Below are 23863 nucleotides of genomic sequence, written 5' to 3'. Positions count from 1 at the left end.
TAGTGTTTTGTTAAGGATGAACTAAGCTTGTATTACTTTCAACCAACTGATACTGTTCTGACAGTGCCCCTCTGTGAAATACAATATAATAGCTTACCTGTTTATGCCATAAAGCAATTTCATCTGAGTGTTTCAGCTGAGATATCAGCCATATAAGTGTTGTCAATCTCATTAAAATCAGTGCAAAAATAGGAATGAGACTTTACTTCATCTTCCCTACTGCTCATATCCACCCCCAGCTGACTCATTGCCTGCCACATGATAGCAACTTGCTGCAAAAGGTGTGTTGGTTTTAAAACATGGTTTTAAAACAAATTTCCATCTTTTGATGGGGGGAGTATCTAACCAGCCTAGGATGCAGGAAGCACTTCCTGCAAAGTGACATCAGAGCTGAGTCCTCAGAAAGTATGCAAGTTAGCCAGATACAGATGGGGTGGAAGAGCTTCTTCTGAGCCATTAACCCATTCCCCAGCTCCAGCAGTGTGACCTTAGCTCAGCCAGTGGAACTTGTCTCATCAAACGATAGAGTATAATTCTCCTCCTCTTGAATGTGGTCCAGGCTTGGTGACTCATTTTTAGTAAATACAATGAAGTAGAAGCAACACTATCTAATTTCTGGAGCTAGGTTATCTTACTGCTTCTACCTGGTGCTCTCTCAGGTTCCTACTGGGAGCAACAACCCTGTTGTTCAGGGAGCCACATGAAGAGGCCAGGTGAGATGTTCTACAGTCTCAGCTAAGGTCCTAGCTAACAGCCAGCAGCAACTACTAGGCCTAGGAATAAAAAGCTTTCGGATGACTCCAGCTTCTGCCTTTAAGCTGCCACAGCTGAAAGTGAGTAGAGCAGAGATGAGCAGTTCCCTGCCAAGCTCTGCCCAAATCGTAGACTCGGAAGCAAAACAAAAGTTGTTTTACACAATTAAGTTCTGGGGTCTTTTTTATGCAGCAATGGGTAACCAGAACAAAGAGTTAAACACAAAATAGTTATGAAGCATGTGTATGTTTTTATGTTATTTGATTTATTCCCTATTACAACTTTGTGATGACATTGGTATTAATAACCCCACTTTATAGACAAGAAAACTGAAATTTAGAGACGAGGCCAGCCCAAGATTCCCTCAAATAACAAGTTACAAAGCTAAGAGTGAACGCACATCTTCCATTCTTTCAGGAACTCCATCCTTTTGACAATAAGAGCTTCAGGAGGCACTTTCTCACTTAGCCTAGGGCTTGCAGGGAGGAGCGAGCAGATGGAAACAATGTGGCCTGAAGGCTACTCCTGTTTTACAGAGAATGCGTATTTGTCAGGTCACCTCCTCCAGCCATCACAAAGGTCACAGTGACTATGCCTGTCTTCCCCCATCCTGGCCCAGCTTTGTCCACCTGCTAATCTTCATCTCCCATCCTTCGCTCCAGTCAAGTCACATGTCAACCATAAACAACTTAGAGATTCCCCAGATCCACTGCACACCCTCTCACCTGGCATGCTGTCCATGTCCTTCCATCTGCCTGGAAGGCTCTTCCTCCCCTCTATCTGGTAAGCTTGCACACTTCCTGAGGACTCAGCTCCAATATCACTTCTGCAGGAAGTGATCCCTGCAATCCTGGACTGGTTAGGTGCTGCTTCCCCTCTGGTCTCCCAGAGTATGTGTATGCATGTGTACACGTGCATGTGTATGTGTATGTGTGTGTAATGGGGAAGCAAAGCAAAAAGTATTTTCAAGTGAGGACATGAATTCTAGCTCCTAGCTGTGTCATCGCGGGCATTTTACTTGACCTTTCTAAACCTCAATTTCCCATTTGCAAAATGGGAATAGAAAAGTTTCTCATAGGATCACTGGTAAGATTAAATAAAATAATCTATATAAAATGTTTGGCCCACATATTACTGTTTTTTTAAATTATCACCTTTTTTTTTTTTTTTTTTGAGATGGAGTTTTGCTCTCGTTCCCTAGGCTGGAGTACAGTGGTGCGATCTTGGCTCACTGCAACCTCTGCCTCCCAGGTTCGTCAGAGTTCTCACTGCCTGGATCCTAGTGGGCACTCAATAAATAAGCACTAAAGACATAAACAGAGCAAAGTGGAACTGGGCTTTGTATTCAGATTAAAACATGAACACTAACTGGAGACACCTGATTTCAGTGATCAAGAAGGCTTTGACCACTGGGATGACTTTGAGGCCTAGAACTGCCAGCATAAGGGCCCAGTTAGCTGAACATCATACCTACTAGTCCCCAAGACCCTCCTTCTCCTGGCTTAAGCGATTTCCCATTATCTCACCATAATCTTTTCCTGTTATAAGAATATCCAGGAAAGCATTTTAATGACCAATAACTTCTACTGATTCCGTGGTCTGTGGCCTCTCAGAGGTCCAGGCTCTGCTCCCTGGAAAGCCTAGGATGCTCCCATCTTGATAAAGGAAAATCAGAATGTCCCTAGAGACAAGGCCAATATGGGACCTTGAGTGGAAGTTCTATTCTGGGATTTCTTGGGAAGCTGGAAGGAGGAGGAGGAGGAGAAAATCTGAGGGAGCCAAAAGGATTTGTCTCCCTTCCTTAGGAGATGTCCTTTTCCTAGAGAAAAGGATGATGGGTGGAGAAAGAAAGGATAAAAGGAGGAGGAGGGAAGAATTGAGATTAATCTAAGAAGGCATTTTCAAAGTATTAACTATGTCCACAATATACAGACTGCTGAAACAGTGGTAAGCTTCCCATCCCTGGAAGTATTCCAGCAGAGGCTGAGAGGTCCTGTATCAAACATTTTGAGTAGGGCATAATAGCAGATGCTGAGTCTGTGTGCTACGTTCTCTATAGACAGGGTCTCATTCACTTCTGATGACAATCAAGTGTGAGATACTCTGTATATTATTCTGGCATATGACTTCCTGCCTGCTTCAATTCTGCAAGGTCTTTGCTTTCAGCCTTTTACCTCAATTCCATGTCTGTCTAGTGTCTTCCTTGGACAATAACAGCAGCATTACAACTAGTCTCTCTACCTCCAACCCACTATGCTGAGGCCAGCCTCAGAGTGACCTGTGAGAAACGTAAATCCAACCATGCCTCTCACTGCCCTGCCAACACCCTCAATGGCTCCCCAGTGCCTCAACATAAACTCCCAGTCTTCACATAATATAGTGAAGTGATTCCATTAAATCATTAAAGTCCTCAAATGGAAATTGTCCTGCCTACGTCACAGAGACCGTGACCTCTTCTTTCCAGGCTACAGCTCATTGGACCAGGAGGGGACATCTGACTAAAGGGCAGCCAAGCCAATGCATTCCTGGAAAGGGGCCAATGAGGTGTCCCTGTCAAGAGCACATTGCCGAGTAGAGATGAGGGTGACCAGCGAGATCCCTCAGATTCGTAGCAGGGAGTGTTCACGATTATCAAATACTCTGTGTGATTTCCTCTTTCCCAGCTCCTTTGCAATTAGGTAGCGCCATGTAGCTACTTCTGATGAATGGAATGCAAAGATAAGAATTAAAAATATTAAGGACTTGTGTGCTTCCTGTGTCCCTATCTTCTCTTGCCATGGGGAACTTTGAGGACACATGTTCAGGTGGCACTTTGTGTAATGATGTAAAGCCCTGATGGTTTTAGAGTTATCTGTTATCACAGCAGAGCTGATTTCATCCTAATACACACTCTGGAGGATGTGAGCTGAGGATATACACAGAGAATCGAATACAAAAGGGTTTCATGTTAATAGCCGACCTTTAGAGTAGGAACCAATGAGTTTTTGCTACTGAGAGGAAGACAGTATAAGTCAATTACTGGAACTAGGTTTGATTCTGAACAGATTCATGTTGCCAGAGTACATTCCAACCTCTATAAGGTCTGACTGTTCTGAGGTTTTCATTCACTCTGTGGTGTTGGTTGTGGTGTAGTCCCAGTTCCCAAGAATCTTTGCCCTAATTCTAGAACCTCCTTTGTTCCCATATGCATCTTCACAATGACCTCATTACTCGAGCTCACCTGGATGCCTCTGTTCTCTGCAATCCAAAGAGGCTGCCAGGGTACTGACCCTTCATGATCTGGCCCCTGCCAACTATTCCAAACCTCCTACCCTCATGTGCTTCCCAAGTTCTCTAGGCCCCAGACCTGAGCACCAGCCACACTTTCCAAACTCACCCAGCCTTCCAGCATTAGCAGCTCTTGCTTCAGCTAGAATGTTCTGTCCACCACCTACTGCCTTTCTCAAAAGCCTGTTCATCCTTCAAAACTCAGCTTAAAACCACCCATTTCATGAAACTCTCACAGTTTTAATTAATCACTTTATTCTCTTATTAGGTTGGTATAAAAGCAATTGTGGTTTTTGCCATTAAAGTAATTGAAAGAAATGGCAAAAACCACAATTGCTTTTGCACCAACCTAATAATTTCCACAGTACTTAAACTCTGAGATTTTTTTAACCTTTAAGATGGGGATAAAAATAATTCTTACTTTATAGGATATCTGGGACAGTCAAAGGAAAACATTGTGAGGAAACTTAAAAATGTGACAGACTACGTCTACATGAACTTGTATTGTGACCATCCTCCTGCCAGAATATATTTTATTCTGGATGGTGTTGTGGTTGACTTTGTTTCATCATAATATTACTTTCCTTTCCTTATGTCAATTAAGGTTTCTTAGATGCAAACAGAAACTCTGCCTACCTCAAGCACACACCCTGTTTATAAAAGTGCAAAGAAAGCGTGCAGATCATGTATCAGTGAAGAGGTGAGTTTGGCCACAAGTAACAGAAACCACTATGGAGTTCTTCAGCAAGGAGCCCAAGGGGAAGTCTGTGCCTGCCTGATGTCACTAAGCAGTGTCAGGTTGGTGCCTGCAATTCTCTTAAGCTTTCCCTCATGCTCATAAGGTATCTGCCACAGCTACAATCATCAGGTCCACATTCCAATAGGAAGGAGAAAGGGGATAGACAGCCCCAGCAGACTTACACTTGCATCTCACTGGTCAAGTATCATGGCCACTCCTAGCTGCAAGGACGTCTGGGAAAGTGAGCTTTGAGCCTTCCACGTTCCAGAGTAGAGAAATCACAGCTTGATGGGAAATGGAATGGGTGCTGAGTGAACCAACTTACAGTAGCTGCCACAAGGAAGCTTTCAGAAAGAAGGAAAGCTGAAAGGCCAGATGGCAGGAACAAATGGGCAGCTATCTTCAGGGTGCTGCTAGCCAGGTTAATCAACTGTAGCCATTTTCAGATTAGGGGGGCATCATTTACTTTCCAATAGTCTGATTTTCCAATATGAGTCAAGCATTCACCCCTTGGCCAGAGGAGTGCTGGGATTTGGACTGGCAAACCTTCCAGCTGGCATGCGAACTGGGAAGGGGAGATCCCAATATGAAATGAAGAAGATGGGCAGATGAAAAACAAGGTAGTCCTTACACCTCCCTCATAAGGACATGAGCACCTCTGAGACAGAATCCCTGACATTCTCATCTGTGAATCTGCCTCTGTACCAGCAAAATGATGTGTTCCACATCTTCACTATGACTTGAGTAAGTGGGGTGCATTCTTTAGCCTGTAGGCCAAGGTTGTTTCATCTGTTTTGATTTGTTTCATTATTTTCATCCTCATAGAGAGATTGGGTCTTGAAGCTGGACAGACCAGGGTTGGAATTCCAGCTCTACTTTGTCCTCTCGGTGTGGCTGTGGACAACATTCTTTGTTTCCATGCCTCAATTTTCTTATCTGCAAAATAGAAGAATAAAACCAATCTCATGAGGTTGCTGTAAGCATGGAACAATAGTGTATGTGTAAAGCATGTACCTAGGGCCTGACAGAGAGAAGATGCTCCATCACCAGGGATCTGTTATTATTTTTATGCGAGAATTTTAAGCAGTAAGAGTGCAACAGCCCGAGCGCAGTGGCTCATGCCTGTAATCCCAGCACTTTGGGGGGCTGAGGAGGGTGGATCATGAGGTCAGGAGTTCAAGACAAGCCTGGCCAACATGGTGAAACCCTGTCTCTACTAAAAACACGAAAATTAGCTGGGCACAGTGGCAGGTGCCTCTAATCCCAGCTATTTGGAAGGCTGAGGCAGGAGAATCTCTTGAACCCAGGGCAGCTGAGGTTTCAGCGAACCGAGATCATGCCACTGCGCTCCAGCCTGGGCAACAGAGTGAGACTCCGTCTCAAAAAACTAATAATAAAATAAAAATAAACAAAAGTACAACAAACACCTCCCTACCTCTGATTCTTCAATAACTCTTCTCTGGATTTCCACAGGTTGGAGGTTTGCTATTTGAGAAGAGAACAAAGTTCTAATCTTTCTAGTTCACCCTAAAAATAGTTAGTTCTTCCCTGTACATTCTGTCAGCTCAGCAAGTCCCATCTAGAGAACTGGGAGATTGTGAAAGGCAATCTTTCTAAACAGGGGTCAAATATTCTTTACCCGAGAGGAACTCACACAGGATACACATGAAGATAGAGAGTTGGCCCAATAGCATGGGGGTCTATTGAAAGCTACCAGCTCACAATCTGGCAATAATTAAGATGCAGAAATAATTAAGTGTGCCTACCCTTAGAGTTCTCATGGCCAACTGTTTGCTGAAATCCTCCTGTATTCCAGAATAGTAGTAGTAATGATAATAATAGCTAACATTTAATGGTCAATTATTAGGTGTCATCCATTGTTCTAAAGCTTTATATACATCATTCACTTATAATTCTTACCTTAACCTCATAAATTAAGTACTTTGTCCCCCTTCTGCTGATTTAAAAAAAAAAAAAAAATGAGTTACCAAAAGTTAAATGACTTACCTAGGCTGTTTAGAAACTCTACACCTAAAGATTTCCATTACTGTCAGACGTTAGGAGAGGATCTAACATAGGAAAGGTCACCAGTTGTCATAGAAAAAGCCAGAGAACTTAGATCTAGTGCCACTTTGCCACCGACAAACTAATAATACCCTCTAGACATCCTCAAGTCCTTCTCCTTGCTCAGGAAGTTTCTTCTACCAGGTCTTTTCTACCAACTTCTCTGTATAACTACATCTTACTCATCTTTCAAAGCCCGCCTCAGTTGCCCCTTCCATCAAGAAAACTTTCCAGACCAAACTATCCCAGCACATGGTTATGATCTCTCAAACCTCTGTGTTTCTCCATCCCTGTTGACCATTAAATTCTGCCACAAGTTCAGATCGACTCTCTATTTGGCTTATTCGTGTCTATTCCATTGAATTCTCCTCCAAAGCAGAGATCATGCTTCACTCATCTCGGTATCTCCAGGACCTTATGAATGAATTAATGTGTGAATTATAAGGATTACTAAAGCCACAGTGCCTGACTCAAAGCAAGACCATAGTAGGTGCGTGGTAATCATGGACAGAGTAGAATTGAATATGGAAATTAAGCAAATGATACTCAGCAAGGAGAAAAACCTTGCATGCCAGAGTTAAAGTAGGCTGAGAATATATCTGCAGGGGCTGTAAGCAGGAAAACCAGCAGGTTAGACAACCAAGGCTTTTAAAGATTTAACAATTAGACTGCACCTCCCCACAACTTAACTAGTTCTGTCTTCTCAACAGGCTGCTGGATTCCCCAATTGCCACCCAGAGGAGAAGAAAAGCAGAAGTCACATTATTCCTTTGAGCAACTTTTGGGGAAAACCCACAGCTTTTATCCTATGGTTTCCACGCCCTGTTCTGTCCTTCTGTACCCATCCAACTTTTTCTTCCTGTCCATAGGAGAAAATCCAAATGTGGCTTGCTTTAAAAGCCTATTTCATGAAAATTTTGATTTACCAAAAGTATAAATCAGTTAGGAATAGTGATTTGCTTTAACAGAAATCATCTACTTTAGGAAGAATTCTCTAAATGGCAAATTACCAATTGGGTACACTGAAAGTGCACTGTACTTTCTGGAAACTCAGTACATAAGCTTGTTATTCCCTGAATGCCTGCCAGGTGCACAGCAGGGCCAGCACAGTCATTAGTGGGGCAATGATGGGATATTTGGAGGACAATTGGAATGGAGGAGTGAGAACTAAACAGAAACTGGAGCTATGACTCCTTCCTCTAAAAATCTTCCCACCTAGAATGCCTCTACAGCCAATTTTCACAAAACATGTGCCCTGAGATGATCCACCACAAATAGAGTCCCCATGGTCAAATGAGCTCAACGCATGTGCCTGCTCCATCCTGCTCATGAAGATCCTGATAACCATCTGGCTCTTCAAGAATCCAGGAGGCCGGGCACAGTGGCTCATGCCTGGAATCCCAGCATTTTGGGAGGCCGAGGTGTGCAGATCACTTGAGGTCAGGAGTTCAAGACCAGCCTGGCCAACATGGCAAAACCCTGTCTCTAGAAAAATACAAAAATACAAAAATAAGCCAGACGTGGTGGTGCACACCTGCAGTCCCAGCTACCTGGGAGACTGAGGCAAGAGAATCATTTGAACCTGGGAGGTGGAGTTTGCAGTGAGCTGAGATCATGCCACTGCACTCCAACCTGGGCAACAAAGTGAGACTCCCTCTCAAATTTAAAAAAAAAAAAAAAAAGAGTCCAGGAGTAGAGAAACTTTAGTTTTATTTATTTAACCTTGCTTATACAAACTTATTCAACCATGGAACCCTTTCATTACAGAGTCTCTAAAAACATTTCATAGAATTACTATGCAGAAGAGGCTATCTTGAAAAAGACAGTAAAGTGAAGTGTGGAGAAGCCTGGTGTCTGTGGGCGGACAGCCTGGGTTTGAATCCCAGGAATGCCTCGTCACGTTCTCTGTGTGACACGGGCACATTATCCAGCCATGCTCCATGCTTCCATTTCCTCATCTGCAGAATGCGATGATAGGAAGGCCTAACTCATCAGACAGGTGTGAGAAGTGAAAGTGTTAACACACGTCAAGTTCTTTTTTTTTTTTTCCATAATTTCAAATTTTATTTTAGGAGGCCTATGCCTTATCCATTAGGCAACTGGGACTTCTTCAAATTTTATTTTAGATTCAGGGAGTCCATGTGCAGGTTTGTTACATGGGTATACGGTGTGATACTGAAGTATGGGATATGGACCCTTTCACCCAGGTAGTGAGCATAGTACCCAATAGGCAGTTTTTTCAATCCACATTCCCCTCCCTCCCCACCCCCTGCAGTAGTCCCCAGTGGCTATTGTTTCCATCTTTTTGTCCATCACACACATAAAGTTCTAAGGATGGACCCAGTGTATAATAAGTACTCAACAAACATCAGCTATGATTGTAATCACTTAGAATATGGGACCCACATATCATCCAACAATATGAAGACATGAGTATTAAGCATCTCTGAATATTCTTCCAGCTCAGCTCTGGATTTCCAGGAAACATAAAAGTGTGACCTGACGATACTAGGAAAATAGAGTTAAAGCCAAGACAAGATGGGTGTAAGCAAGACATGATCAGCCCTTGCTGATGACTCAGGATAACCCAAAGGATGGAGGAGTGAACATGGAAATGGTCCAATGCTCTTGGTTATTAGCATGGTCTGTGGAGGACAACTGCCGAGGGTGAAGCCCAGCCATGTCACGTTCATGTTGTGTGACTGAGGCCAGACACCTCACCTCTCTGTGCCCAGGAATAAGAGCAGCACTTACCTTTTAGGGGATTCAATGAGCTGTTAAATGAACAGGGTCTGGTTTCCAGCCAGTAAAGGTTAGCTCTTATTTTTCTAAGGTAGTGATGTCAATCCTTTTGCTTTTAGTTTTGTTTTTGTTTGGGGGTTGGTTTTTCTTCTTGGAAACACATGGACCCACAGAATCTTAGAGCTAAAGGATGTCTGAGAGGTTATCCAGAGCACATCTTTATTTTGCTGACACGGAAAAGGGACTCAAACAGAAAAAGTCATTTAGCTCAGGTCACATGGCAAGTGAGAGGTGAAAGAAAACAAAAAACAAAAAACAAAAACCTTCCTTGATGACACAAAGAAAAAGCGGGCAACCTTTCCCTGGGTGTGCAGCTAGAGAGGTGTGACAATGGCAGAACACAGCTCGAGAGGACCCAAAGCTGGTGATTGCTGACTCGAAGCCCTGATCCAGGGAACCACACCATCTGTACCCCATGGCCCACGCTCCTCTCCCTCCATTTTCAAAGCCCACAATGGCCAGGTGAGTCTTTCTCTCTGACTCTTCTTCTCTTGACATCTCTCCCTCTGACCACGGCCAGGGAGGGTCTCCACTTGTAAGGACTCCAGTGATTCAGTCGAGCCCATCAGGATAATCTTCTCACTTCAAGATCCATAACCTTAATTACATCTGCAAAGTCCTTTCTGCTACATATGATGACACATTCACAGGTTCCAAGCGTTCAGGTGTGGACATCTTTTGGGGAGGGTCTCCATCCTGCCAGACACTTTGCCTAGGACCACATTGATAGCAAGCCCAGAAGCCCCAGCCTCCTTCTAGACTCACCTGATTCCAATCAGTCATTCTTTCGCTAACCTATTCTGTTCTCCCTATGGTTCCAAGTCAGTGCCATTCATTCAGCCAAATAAATTAATTAGTCATCTAATTAATTAATTATTCCATGCATGCATATTCCATGACCAAGCTGGACATGGAATAGAAGAATAAACAGAAGATTCGTGGAGGGAGCACACACCTAAGTTATCAAGTCCTAGATTCAAACCCTGGTTCTGCCCTTCACTAGGGACATGACCTTGGGCAAATTATTTAACCTTTCTAAACTTCCGTTTCCTCACCTGTAGCAAGCAGATGAGCATGATATTAATCTCATAGGGTTGCTCTGGGGATTAAATGGGATAGCATATATAAGGTGCTTTGCATAGTGTCTGACTCAAGAAACTACGGAATCAATCGCCATTATTATAGTGTCTTTTCATCTCCACGATGCTCTCTGTGAGGAACAGAGCACAGTGAAGGCGAATCTGTCCCTCTTGATGTGATTAACTGATTTCAGAGCCAACAGGATAGAATTATGAGCTTGTTGTGGTCAAAGAAGTAGGACTCTGGGCTTTCCTTGATCACTGGGAGTAAGAACCTAGAATCTACTGAACTAGAAGAAAAGGATCTTGAGCTCACCTTAGCCACAAAGGAACATAAAACACAGACATGAAACATCTCTGTTAGCCCCAGATTTGGAGGCATTCCTTTCTGGTAGGCCTGAATGTTTAGAATCAGATGGGCAAGGTATGGCCTCAGTTAAGTGGAGCCTCAGTTTCCTCATCCCTAAAATGGGAATCATAGTTATCGTATTCACTTTCTGTGAGCATTACATACCTAAGCAGCATAAATCCCCACTGCAGCCCTAAAAGGTAGATATTATTACCCTCATCTCATGGATGAAGAACCTGAACCTTGGAAAGAAAAAGTAACTTTCGCAAGTTCACACATTGCTGGAGTGATGACAATGCTATCAATTACGAGAACAGCAACCAACACTTCGTGTGGACCCTGCATTATGTCATGCTGTGCTGCAGATATGCTGGTGCTGGCAGGGGTGGCAGGTCTTCCTGTCCTTGGGACGGTCCCTTTCTGGTTTTCTGCTTCTGCTCTTGCCCACCCGCTACCTCCTCCATACAACAGACAGAGTGATCCTGAAATCTTTATTACTTCTCTATTTCTGCAAAGGCCTCCATTTCACTCAGAATAAATTCCAAAGTGATCCCCATGCTTGTGAGGCCTTACAAGGTCTGTTCCGTGCCTTCAGGATCTCATGACCTGCCACTGCCTCCCTCATCCTCCCTCTGGTCACTCTTCCTGCAATACCCCCACAGGTTCCCACCTCAAGGCCTCTGCACCTGCGGCCTGCTCTGCCCGGTGCACTCTCTCTCAGACATCTGTGGGCCCCTCCCTCGCTTCTCCCAGTCTCTGCTCAAATGTCACCTTCTCCACAGGTCCTCCAAGACCACTCTGTATGAAACAGCTCACATACCCCACGCCAGCATTGTTTATCTCCTTAACCTGTTTCTTTTTTCTTTTTCTTTTTTTGAGACAGAGTCTCACTCTGTTGCCCAGGTTGGAGTGCAGTGGCATGATCTTGGCTCACTGCAACCTCCACCTCCCGGGTTCAAGCGATTCTCCTGCCTCAGCCTCCTGAGTAGCTGGGATTACAGGTGCCCACTCCACACCTGGCTAATTTTTGTATTTTTAGTAGAGATGGGGTTTCACCATGTTGGCCAGGCTGGTCTTGAACTCCTGACCTCAGCTGATCCCCCCACCTCGGCCTCCCAAAGTGCTGGGATCACAGGCGTGAGCTACCGTGCCCGGCTGCCTATTTCATTTTTCATCTAAGCGTGCACCACCGCCTGATCTATTAGGATCATGTATTTCTTTGTTTATCATCTCTCTCTTCCCAACAGAGTACAAGCTCCATGAAGGCAGGGCCACTGCTGGCCATGCTCACTGCTGGATCCTCAGTGTTCAGAGCAGGGCCAGGCACAGAGCAGGTGCTCTACACATATCTACTGCATAACACAATGAACTAGAAGACTCCTTTTGGCCCTCTGGCAGTCGGTGGGTGGGGGGGTGTCAAGGGGATGATGCAGAAAGCAGCTGACGAAAGTGGGAGGAGGCTGGGGGAGGCAGAGCAGTTCTGAAGGAGGAACTGCTGGGCTGCTGACACACGGTGAGCAGTCCTGAAGGCCAACAGCTGGACGCAGATGAATGACCTTAAAAGTGAAGAGCATCTGAAACTGAAAGAGCAGAGCCCCAACCTGAAGAGAACAGGAATTAAAGAACTTAGAGTCTGGATTCATGAAAAGAAAGGAGGGGGAGGGAGGGAGGGGAATGGAAGGAAGGAAGGGAGGGAAGGAAGGAAGGGAATGAGGGAAGGAAAGGAAGGAGGGAGGGAGGGAGGGGAAGGAAGGAAGGAAGGGAAGGAAGGAAGGAAGGAAGGAAGGAAGGGAAGGGAAGGGAAGGGAAGGGAAGGGAAGGGAAGGGAAACAAAGAGGAGGCTGGGAATTCATCCCAAGAAAGACACTCAAGCCTAATTGAACAACCAACAACCTAATTGAACAACCACCTAGCACATTGCTAGGTGTGTCCGTAAGGATGCAGCAGAAAAAGGAATTCACCCCAGACTGTGCAAATGAAGATCATGTCATGAAAGAACCATTCTGGATGCTGGGGCTCCCAGAACTAGCAAGTGGGGGCCCCTCACTCAGCTGAAGGAGCAAGGGGAGGAGATGGTGTTACCGGAGACTCGAAAGAGGGGCAGGAACCACACTTGTGGAGGGGCCCAGCTGCTGCCCAAGATGCGAATCTCCCTCTCCCTTTGCCCTTTGGTCTCCTGCCAGAGCCCTCTACAGACCGGACTCAACCAGAAGACAGTGACAGGGAGCCTGGGGGTGCAGCTGGCAGGGTCAGCCTCCAGGGCTCCAAGCAGGGCTAGGAGTGGAGCCAGGCGGGCCACAGAGAAGAACCGCAAAGAAGGTGCGCAAGAACCAGCGATGTCCCCACTGCATGGCGCAAAACCCAGCACAGTTAGACCCCAAATATGTATTTGCTGAATGACTGAATGAATAAATGCTTGTCAGGCATCCCCTAACGTCTCCTAGTGTGCACGCTCTGCAAACTGTTCCATCCTCACCCCCCCTCACACTCAGCCCCCTCTCACACCTGACCCTCACACACACTTGCACACTCACAAGCGCCCCTCACACCCGGCTCTTAAACACACACTCTCACACGCAGACCCTCACACCTAACTCACACTTGCACACTCACACACAGACACCTATGCCACCCACACTTAACTCTCATACACACACACGACTCTCCCTCACACATACACGCAAACCACACATGCTTAACTCACACACGCTTACATACACACACACTCGCACATACACCACATACACTCAACTCTCTCATACGCACATATTATTCACTTATGCTCAACCCAACATGTAGACACCTACATTCACACACACATATGCATACACACACCCAACACATGCACAGCCTTTCACAGATACCTGTACTCACATTCACATACACCACACTCAACTCTGTCACACACATATTTACACACCCATGCTCAAACACACACATCCACTCACACACTTATGCTCACACCACTCAACACATACACATCCTCACAAACACACACACACATCTGAAAGTGAGTTAGGAATCTCTTCCTTGTTTTCCCAAAACACCTCATGTTTACCTCCCCAGAGACTGTGAGAACGCTGACAGGGACCGTGTCATCAGATTTTTGGCATGCACCTGTGTGAACACAGTCTGGTCATATAGTTACTGTGGTCATGAACACAGCATGCATGGAGACTCCTCTGGAGCTCTTACTGTGCGCTGAGCATGCCTCGAGCACTTTACAATCATGGTATCACTTACTCCCTATGAGGTGAGCATGGCTCCTATTTTTCAGATATGGAAACCGAGGCTGAGGAAGGTGAATAGATTTCCCAAAGTGACACAACTGGTGAGGGGAGAGCCAGGGCTCCCCAGGGTGTGGGGGGAGGTCTAACTCAAAGGCCATTCCCGCAGCCATCCTGTTGTTCATCCCTGAGCCTTGCAAAGGGTCTGCCAGGCAGCGGGAGGTTAATGGCCATTGGCCAAAGCCAGCTTTTCCTGCAGGATCGACGCAAGTGGAAGATTATGAGCCCAGATCTGAACGTCAGCTGTCTCCCATGCAAAAATCACTAAGAATAAAATGGAATTTCTTTCCACTGGTTTGGAATGGCCACCACAAGTTCGCATGGAGGCAGAGGAATGGAGTGCATGACTTATGTCCTGGGTCACTCTGCCTCTGGCATGACTGGGGAAGCCCTTGCCTCCCTCCTCATTCCCTACAGATTGATCATCAGGGAACCCTTCGATGCCAGCACAGGCCCTGCACAAACCGATCCACTGAAAGTTTCAACTCCTGTGGCTAGAGTTTGGGGAAGCTGGTGATCCGGGAGCAGAATGCTGCATTTGTAGAAACCAACCTCTTCTAAAGTCAGAGAACGAACCCAGAAGAATGCTGCATTGATGGTGCAACTCTTGTTTGCCTCCCATTTGACTTCTAGCAGGAAGTGTTTTTAAAGGGTATTTTTCTCCCTTGCTAGTCAGTTCCTCATTGAGAAATTCTCTTTTGTGACACTTGGACATCTCAGCTCCCAAAATGATGATGGGACTTTTTTAAAAATATCCACTTCCAGGTTTGGATTCACTTCTTCATTCATCTGGAAGAGTAGAAAGGATTTCCAAATGCTTACCAAACTTCTCCTCTGAGCCCATCACTGGCCTTATCCCTAGACCCTCACACATACACACAAACCACACATGCTCTCCCTAGACCCTGACTATCACCTCTTGGAGTCATGCAGCACAGGATAGGATGTCCCCATCTCCTCTTCCTCTCCCCCATCCCCTACTCATGCACTCAATATGGTTTATCAACCACCTCTGTGTCCCACCATACGTTATGAAGCAACATGATAAAATCTTCTGTTAGGTTTGGTAAGAAATAGAATGTAACCCGATGGTGAAACCTTAGTGGGCTTCAGAATTGAACAGACCCATATTAATGCTGGAAACTTCTTTAAACTCTGCCTTCCTGGAGGCCAAGAAAGCAGAAACCATCACCTGTTATGGTGACTCATGGCCAGGGTCACTGAAATCTCTTACACCCTGCATCTACTCTGCCTCCCATCTGCCAGGTCCCTCTGTGCTTCAATCCTTTGGATGACGATGTGGTCTACACTCCTGCTTACTCTGCTGGCTTTACCTTTCCCTTGACTCAGACTCCCTGCGCAGCAACACCAAGCTCCTGGCACACAATGCACAGGCTGAGCTGTTTCCTCACCCCACCTTTGCTCATGCTGCTTCCTCCATCTGGGATGCCTTTTCCCCTCTGTCTTTATCTGGCAGACTCCTACTTACGCTAGAAGACTCGGCTCAAACTCATCCTGAACGTCATTTCCTGAGCCCAAAGCTAAGCTGTGCTTCCCTGGAGCCCTGGGTTCGCTCTGCTGCTACACTCTCCATCTTGTGTTGAAAACATCCATTTGCAGGTGCACCTCCTGCAGCAAACTCTGAGTTCTGTGAAGAAAGAGAAACATGGCTGGCTCATCCCTAATTCCCAGAGCCCAGAACAGGGCCTGGCACATCATAGGTGCTCAGAGGAGCCCTTTCTTAAATCCAGCTCAAAACCTTCCATTTTTCCTCATCATTAAATGGGCATGTGGATGGGCTCAGTCTCAGCCCAGAGAAACAGGAACTTAGAGATATGCACAAAGTGACCAGATCTCCTCAGCCCACAGGCTCTGCCACCATTTGCAGTGGGTTGTGAAACAGAGAGAGAGAGCAGCCCAGAGTGGGGGCCCCAAGTAGCTGTTGGTGGTGGAAGTCTCCGGGGTGAGATAATTCCAGAAGGGAAGCAGGTGGTCTCCACGAGATATAGGGTTCATGGGTATATATGACTGATGCCCAAAACCATCCATCCCACTGGAAATTCAGCAGTAGAGCAATCAACAAAGGAGGGTGATAAAACTTCCTTTAGCTGAAATCTCCCACCCTGATTAAAACAGAAAGCCTCATGGCAAGTATTTCTAAGCTGTCTTTATCTCTGCAGCATTCTTTTATCATTGTAAAGTGGTATACCAGAACCTCTGCTCATCATCTCATTTAATTTCATAACAACTCTGTGAGATCAATGTCATTTTCCCCGCTTTATGAATGAGGAAGCTTAGGTACAGAGAAGCTAAGTAAGTTACCCAAAATCATCTGTCTCAGAAATGGTAGAGCTGGAATGTGAAATCATCTATCTCAGAAACGGTAGAGCTGGAATGTGAACCCAGCTCTGTCTGGCCCCAGGGTCCTCCTCTCTCTTATCCAAAAGGTTAAATTGTCCACTGGGACAAGGGAAAAAGTCTCCCCGAACAGGAATCAGGAGACCTGCCACATGACCTTGGCCTGATCACAATCATTCTGACCTTTGATTTCCTCATCATTTCCCTCTGAGCCCAAGTCTACACATGGCTTAAGACACATTTAGCATCACTTCCTCTACAGAGCCTCTCCCAACGCATGTCATAGTCAGTGGACAGCCAACAAATCCTTCCTTTGTGCCCTCACCTGCCCTTTATTCCAGGACCTATGCATCAGTCGGCTAGCACTGTGTAACAAGCTGCTCCACAACTGAATACCTTTAAACCAGGGGCAAGCAAACATTTTCTTAAAAGGTAGTATTTTAGGCTCTGCAGATTACAGAATATCTGTTGCAACTACTCAGGTCTGCCTTTGTAACTCAAAGGGAGTCATGGACAATGCATAAATAAATGACATGACTAAGTTCTAATAAAATTTTTTATACAAAAATAGGTGGCTAGTCAGCCCATAGGCTGTAGTTTGGCAATCCCTGCTTGGAGCAATAAGCATTTATTGTTGCTTACAAATCTATGGGCTGGCTGAATTCATCTGCTTACTGGGGCCAGGCATGGCTGATCTTGATTGAGCTCACTCATGCATCTGCAGTCAGGTGGCCAGATACCCAGGGTTAACTAGTCTAAGATGTTTATTTTGCATATCTGGTATTTGGCCTGCTCTCAGGTAGAGGGACAGAGATGACTGGGCCATGTGTCTCTCATCATCAAGAAGGCTTGCCTGGATTTGTTCTCCTAGAAACTCTGCAAGGTTTGTAGACATGGTAGAAGCACACAAAGTCAACTGAGGCCTGGGCTCAAAACCGACATACATCACTTCTACCAAATTTTATCAACAGAAGTACATCATAAAACCAGGCCTCATCCAAGGGATAGAGAAATAGCCCCAGTCTCTTGATGGAAGAGCTAGGAAGTCACATTGTAAAGGGTGTGGGTACAGCACAGACCAAAATATTGTGGCCATTTCTACAATCATCCATCATGGCCAGTTGTATTTGTACATATGTATCTGTTACACGTGTGCCTCCTCTTTTTAGACTGTAAGCCCCTTGAAGATGGGTTTCTAGATGCTATTCATCTTTGTATCTCCAGTTCCTAAGTACCTGGAACAGGAAACAGTCTATTTATCTCCTGAAGAGCTCACAAATCCATCTATGTCCAGCACCGCCACCTCTACCTTGGTCCCAGGTATTGGCAGCTCTTGCCTGGCCCACATCTATAGCCTTCTGACTTGTCTCTTTGCCACCACTCTAACCTTCTTCCAATCCAGTCTCAACTCAACAGCCAGAGGGATCTTTTACAAATATAAACTAAATAATATGAATACCTCCTCCCTACCCCCTCAAATTAAAATTCTCTAGCAGATTCCCTGCTCCCCTATCATTGAACCCCGTTCTCCTAAAATGACCCCTGGCCCCTCTAACCCCATCCCACGTGTCCTTCCCCCTTGTCTTCTGCATGCTCACCCAACTAAAATGTCAGTTCCTCCGTGGGGCCTTTGCACTCACTGTTTCCATTGCCTGGAATGCTCTTCCATCCTCACTTCACTAGCTCGCTCTCACTGCCTTTCAGATAGCAACTCAAACATCACTTTTGAGTGGCTTGAGGAAGCCTTCCCTGACTCCCAAGTTGAGATCATTTTTTCTTTATTACTCAGTCTCCCCAAAGCTGGATTTGTTTCCTTCAGATAACTTATCTCAGTGTGTAGCTGCACATTCATGACTGTGACTCTGATTACTATCAGACTTCCCTGCTGGACTCCAAACGCTAGGAGCCCCTGGGCTATGTCTGCTTGGACTCACCATTGTCTCCCCAGCAGCTGGCACAGCAGGAGCACTCAGAACGAGTAGCCAGTAAGTATACAGGGAATCCAGAATAAATCTATCAATGGGGAATATTGATCATCCCAATGCTTGTGGAATCCTATGGGGGCTCTAGTGCTTTGTCAGCCCCCCAGATCCCCCTTGCTGAGGCGGTGATTAATTACCACATCTTGGAAATAAGTTCACATAAATCAGAGCAGAAGAATAAGTCAGATGCAGAAGGGCACCCAGCACCTTGCAGGGCAGGTTGGAGCCTCCACCAATAAAGGAAAATTGGGCAAAAAGGGAAGCCTAGGGACACCGACACTCGTGTCATGATTCTGCTCAGTGTCGGTCCCAGGCAGCATCTAACAAGACACCTGGGGGTCAACAATAGCAAGAAAGTCCAGGAATTTTGGCATACAGAACCAATATGGCATAGCCATGTCTGGAGCAATCCACAATTGGCATCGGTAGCCCTGGTTCACCCTCCAGCTCTGCTTCTTTACTGGATTTGGGAAAAATAACCTCTCTGTGCCTTGTTTCATCATCTGTAAAATAAAAACAAAGATAAATCCCTCTCAGCATAAATATAAAACCCTAAATGAGTTTACATGAGAGGATATTGCAATAAGAGCTAACACTCAGGGTGTGCCTGAAGTGGCTCTAAACATTTCATAGGCTTTAGCTCATTGAATTCCCACTGCATCTTTATAAGGCAGGTCCTACTACTATCCCCATTTCACAGATGAGGAAACCAAGGCTCAGAAATCTCAGAAACTTTCCCAAGGTCATGCTGCTAGGAGGATCTGGATCATGCTCTTTTGCTCCAGAGCCTGTGCTTGTTAGCACTCAAGGACACTCAACAAACCCCAAGGTGATGTTATGGTTAAGGCTCTCAGCCCTCCCCAGGGTCAGGCATGCCTCCCCCTTCCTTCTTGTTGCACTTGCCTAGCTAAATGGCAAAACAGAGGCCTGTGTCCTGAGCTTGGCTCCGCCATTTCCTGTCCACCTGACCTTGAGCCAGCAAGGCCACCTTTCTGAAACCCAGGGTACTCCTTTCCATAAGATGGATCTACTAATCCATATGACCTTCACAGGATCACCATGGGGAATAACAGACACGGTCGTAATAGCACATCGTAAGTTGCCAAGCAACACTGAACTTGAAGGGGCTCCAGGGCAGGGCACTGCCAGGCTTGAAGAATGTGGACACTAAAGGGCCCAAGTGCCCGTGGGGGAAGAGCTCTTACAGAACGGGCTGCCCCCGCCCAGAGGCCACCTTGTTTACGCAATGATCAACTCATTCTGAAACCCAAGAGCCTGCCATCTGCCCTCAGAGCAGGCCCAGACGCTGCTTTCCTGTTTGCTTCATTGGCTTCAGATCGGGATTTTTTTTTTTATTTGAAAAAAAAAAAAAAAAAAAAAAAAGATTTTGGCAAGAGAAGTTGTCCCTAAAATTTTAAGTGGCTTGTTTTTCTTTTTTCCCTGCTCCCCCCGCCCAAAGCCTACCCCTGATTTTTTTCCTTCTTTGATTGCATGTAACCTCAAACAATGGCGTCATTTACAGACTCCAAGCAGCCTCCTGCCATGGGTCCCATGCTGAGCTCTGCTTTCTAAATCATTGGCTGCTGTCACCCTGACTCTGAAACCGCAGCTCTCCTTTGAGGTTGGGTCATGTGGCATCTGAGGGCTCCGTAGCCTTGGAGTGCCAGTGTAAGTTGACCAGGATTCTGATTTCGTATTTTAAATTCAACCATTGTTATTAAATGCTGGTAGCACATCTTCCCCTCTCTTCCCAATATGTCTCCAAGGTTCTCAGCATTCCGCTCAATGGGTCTAACCCTCACACTCCTGACTGCATTTCCTGGGAGACTTGATAAGTAGGGCTGGCCAATGTCTGCTGCACTTAGAGTTGTAGAGAACCAGGGTCAAGGAAGATATTGACATGTAGAGCATGTGGTTTCTGCCCTCCTGAATTCCCCAGACTAATCAGGACACTTCATGTTAAGACAATAATTTTGGAGAAGCACATTAGAGTCTATCAGTCATTTACACTAGAGTATGAATTGGCCTTTTTGGCAAATCCAAAAGCATTTGTTGTTAGATGGTGAAGAGGAAGATAAAACTTTGCAAGACAAAACACCACAGAAAGTGAAAGGGGGGATAGAAATAGAGGGTGGGCACACACTGAAAATGAACTTCACCTTTGTCCTGAAGTTACCTTGTGCTAGAACCATGCCAATGCTTTACTCCAAAAGGAGGTTAACTTCTAAGAGACTATCACACTGTTTATGAGATTTATTCCTGATTTACTTTATTTAACACATTTTATATAGTGCTTCTATGTATTTAGGGATTATTCAAATACAGACTAATTTAATCCTCATAACATCATTAGATAAGTTTTATTAGAATCTTATCTTAAAGGAAACTGAGGCACAGAAAAATAGTTTGCCCACAGTCACACAGCTTCTGAGTGACAGAGTTGGAACTCACATACAGACAGTCTGGCTCCAAAATCCATGCTATTAATTTCTATATTGTAACAGCAAAAGAATACAAAGCCATTTGTATAATTTTATCCTTTTTGGAGCAGTAAATGAATAAACTCCTGTGATGAGTAAGCCATTTTCAACACTCAACTTAAAGAACACTCAACTTAAAAAGCATTACCAAGACTGTCAGAACCAGTAATCTGAGACTGACTTATGAACTTGATGACAACATTCTTTAATTCACCTTTTTGACTCATTCAATAAGTATTACATGAAGTACCCTCTACGCCTGGGGCCAGTCACTGAGGATACAATTGTTCACAAGACAGACCTGCTCCTTCTGGCCTGGAGCTCACCAACTTCCTGATTTACTTTATTTATTTATTTATTCCTGATTTACTTTATTTAACACATTTTATATAGTGCTTCTGTGTATTTAGGGATTATTCAAATACAGACTAATTTAATCCTCACAACATCATTAGATAAGTTTTATTAGAATCTTATCTTAAAGATGAGGAAGCTGAGGCACAGAAAAATAGTTTGTCCAAAGTCACACAGCTTCTGAGTAACAGAGTTGGAACTCACACGCAGAAAGTCTGAACGGCAATTGGAGGCCCAGCAGGGGTTGCTGGTGCATTCAGGGGGCAGGTGGCAGGTGTGGGCCAATTCCTGTGGGAGGACAAGATGCACCCGACTCAGACCAGGGGACTGGGGGAAGGTTCAGAGCAGTGACATCTAAGCTGAGGCCTGACAAAGGAGGAAGATTCAGTCAGATGCTAAGGCAGGGGCAGAGTGAACCAGGAAGTGGAAAGAGCACGTGCAAAGTCCCAGAGGTGCCGAACAGACTGGGCTGCAAGAAAAACAGAAAGTTGAGTGAGGCTGATGTGCAGAATGTGGGCAGGTGATCAGTGGAGGCTAAAGACGGCCTGACATCAGGGCTGGATGCCATTAGTCCATGTGAACGCCAATACAGATATTAGATTTTTGCTGGGGTCAAAGAGAAGTGGGTCGGGGGAGCCAGAGACTCTGATATAACATCATGTGACAGGTAACAGTCCCTAAAGGAAATGAAAGTATTTTACCTCCAAATATATTTCTTTGACATATTTTGAAATGACCCTGCAAAGTCACCTCTTGTGGGGAAAATTTACATTCTGCAGAGAATCCTCTTCCCTTTCTAAGTCTTTTCCTGATACAGGAGAGATTTAACTAAGTGTCTGACACCTTTTAAGGTCTGATAAAAGACATTTCATCTGTTCTCTCTGAAGTCTGCTACCTGGAGGCTTCATCTCACAACCCCCCTTATCTTAACCCCAAGCATTTCTTCTGCTAACAAACTCTTTAGGCAAAGCTTAACACTTTCAACCAATTGCCAGTCAGGAAATCTTTGAATCCACCTGTGACCTGGAAGCACCCACTTCAAGATGTCCTGCCTTTCTGGGTCAAACCAACATATAACTTACACATACTGATTTATGTTTTTCACTGTAGCTTCTGTCTCCCTAAAATGTATAAAATCAAAGTATAACGCAAACATCTTGGGCACACGTTCTCAGGACCTCCTGAGGCTGTGTCATGGGCCATGGTCCTCACACTTGGCTCTGAATAAACTTCTTCAAGTATTTCAGAGGTTGGCTTTTTTATTCAACAGCATGAACTGTGTGCCCCCCAAATTTATCTGCTGAAGCCCTAACCTCCAACATGATGACATTAGGAGGTGAGCCTGTGGGGAGTAATTAGGTTTAGAGGAGGCCCTGAGGGTACAGTCCCAGTGATGGGATTAATGCCCTTAGAAGAAGAGAAAGAGACAAAAAATCTCTCACTCCACCATGTGAGGACACAGCAAGAAGGCAGCCATCCACAAGCCAGGAAGAGAGCTCTCACCAGGAGCCAAATCTGCCGACACCTTGATCTTGGACTTCCCAGCCTCCAGAACAGCGAGATATAAATGTCTGTTGTTTAAAACCCCAGTCTATGGTATTTTATTATGGCAGCCTGAGCTGATTAAGATGACCTCAAGTTAAATCTAAAACTTTGCCTCAGATGTCAACACCCAGGAAGCTACCATTTCTTCTTGAAACAATACATATGTAAAGAATATGCAAAGAAAACACTCACAAAAGAAATAATCTCCAGTGATGAGGAAAGTCAACTGAAGACTCTTTAAAGTGACAGACCCAAAAATATTTGTTTCTGGTTAACTTTCATTTCCTCAGGCCCTATCAGTACAGCTGGGACACATAATAGAAACTAAGGGGTGCCCGTGGCTTGCCCAAACCTGCCGAAGATATACTGAAACCTCAGCTCTTCCTTTCATATTCAAGGAGGTCTTGGAGAGTCTCCTATGCACAAGATAGGTCTTCTTCATTCTGAGGTGCCCATTCGCTTTCCCTCTGCCACTCAAACTGTGCTTCCGGTCATTTCCCCGGGGCGCTGCCATCATTCTCTAAGGCTGCTCATCCTGCCAACATTTCTGAGGCTTATTCCTCATGGCCACGGATAGAGACCTGTTTCCTAGCTGCTCTTTCTTCCACACTGTAAGTCATCTGGTATTAGAAATGCTTTGATGCAGTCATGGAGCTGAGTGAACACACTGTCTTAAACCATGCAAACCTTCAGACACAGCTCCTTCATTCCCCAACAAATTTATTCTGAGTGCTTACCCAGTGCCAGGCACTGGGGAGACAGGGATGAAGGAAATCTAGTCCCAGCCCTCAAAGAGAGGGTAAA

The 23863-nt window shown here is 45.2% G+C and overlaps 1 long non-coding RNA gene across 3 annotated transcripts in view; it reads right to left on the bottom strand.

Annotated features, from left to right (window-relative positions):
* Positions 1–5198: 5198 nt before the first annotated feature.
* The window catches only part of LOC103887104, a 35491-nt gene continuing 16826 nt past the window's right edge, over positions 5199–23863 (bottom strand). Inside the window, exons 4-5 of one of the 3 annotated variants that reach the window (XR_002523973.2) lie at positions 15830–19183; positions 13531–15129 (exon numbers count right to left, since the gene is read on the bottom strand). This is a non-coding gene — a long non-coding RNA (uncharacterized LOC103887104). Of the gene's footprint in view, positions 5696–13530; positions 19184–23863 lie in introns of those variants that run through there. The other 2 variants (XR_002523972.1, XR_651053.4) reach the window with 2 other exon arrangements.

Source organism: Papio anubis, chromosome 8, assembly GCF_008728515.1.
Source record: "Papio anubis isolate 15944 chromosome 8, Panubis1.0, whole genome shotgun sequence".
Taxonomy (NCBI): Eukaryota; Metazoa; Chordata; class Mammalia; order Primates; family Cercopithecidae; genus Papio; species Papio anubis.
The sequence above is the reverse complement of the archived record's forward strand: the minus strand, read 5'-3'. Positions and strand labels throughout refer to the sequence as shown.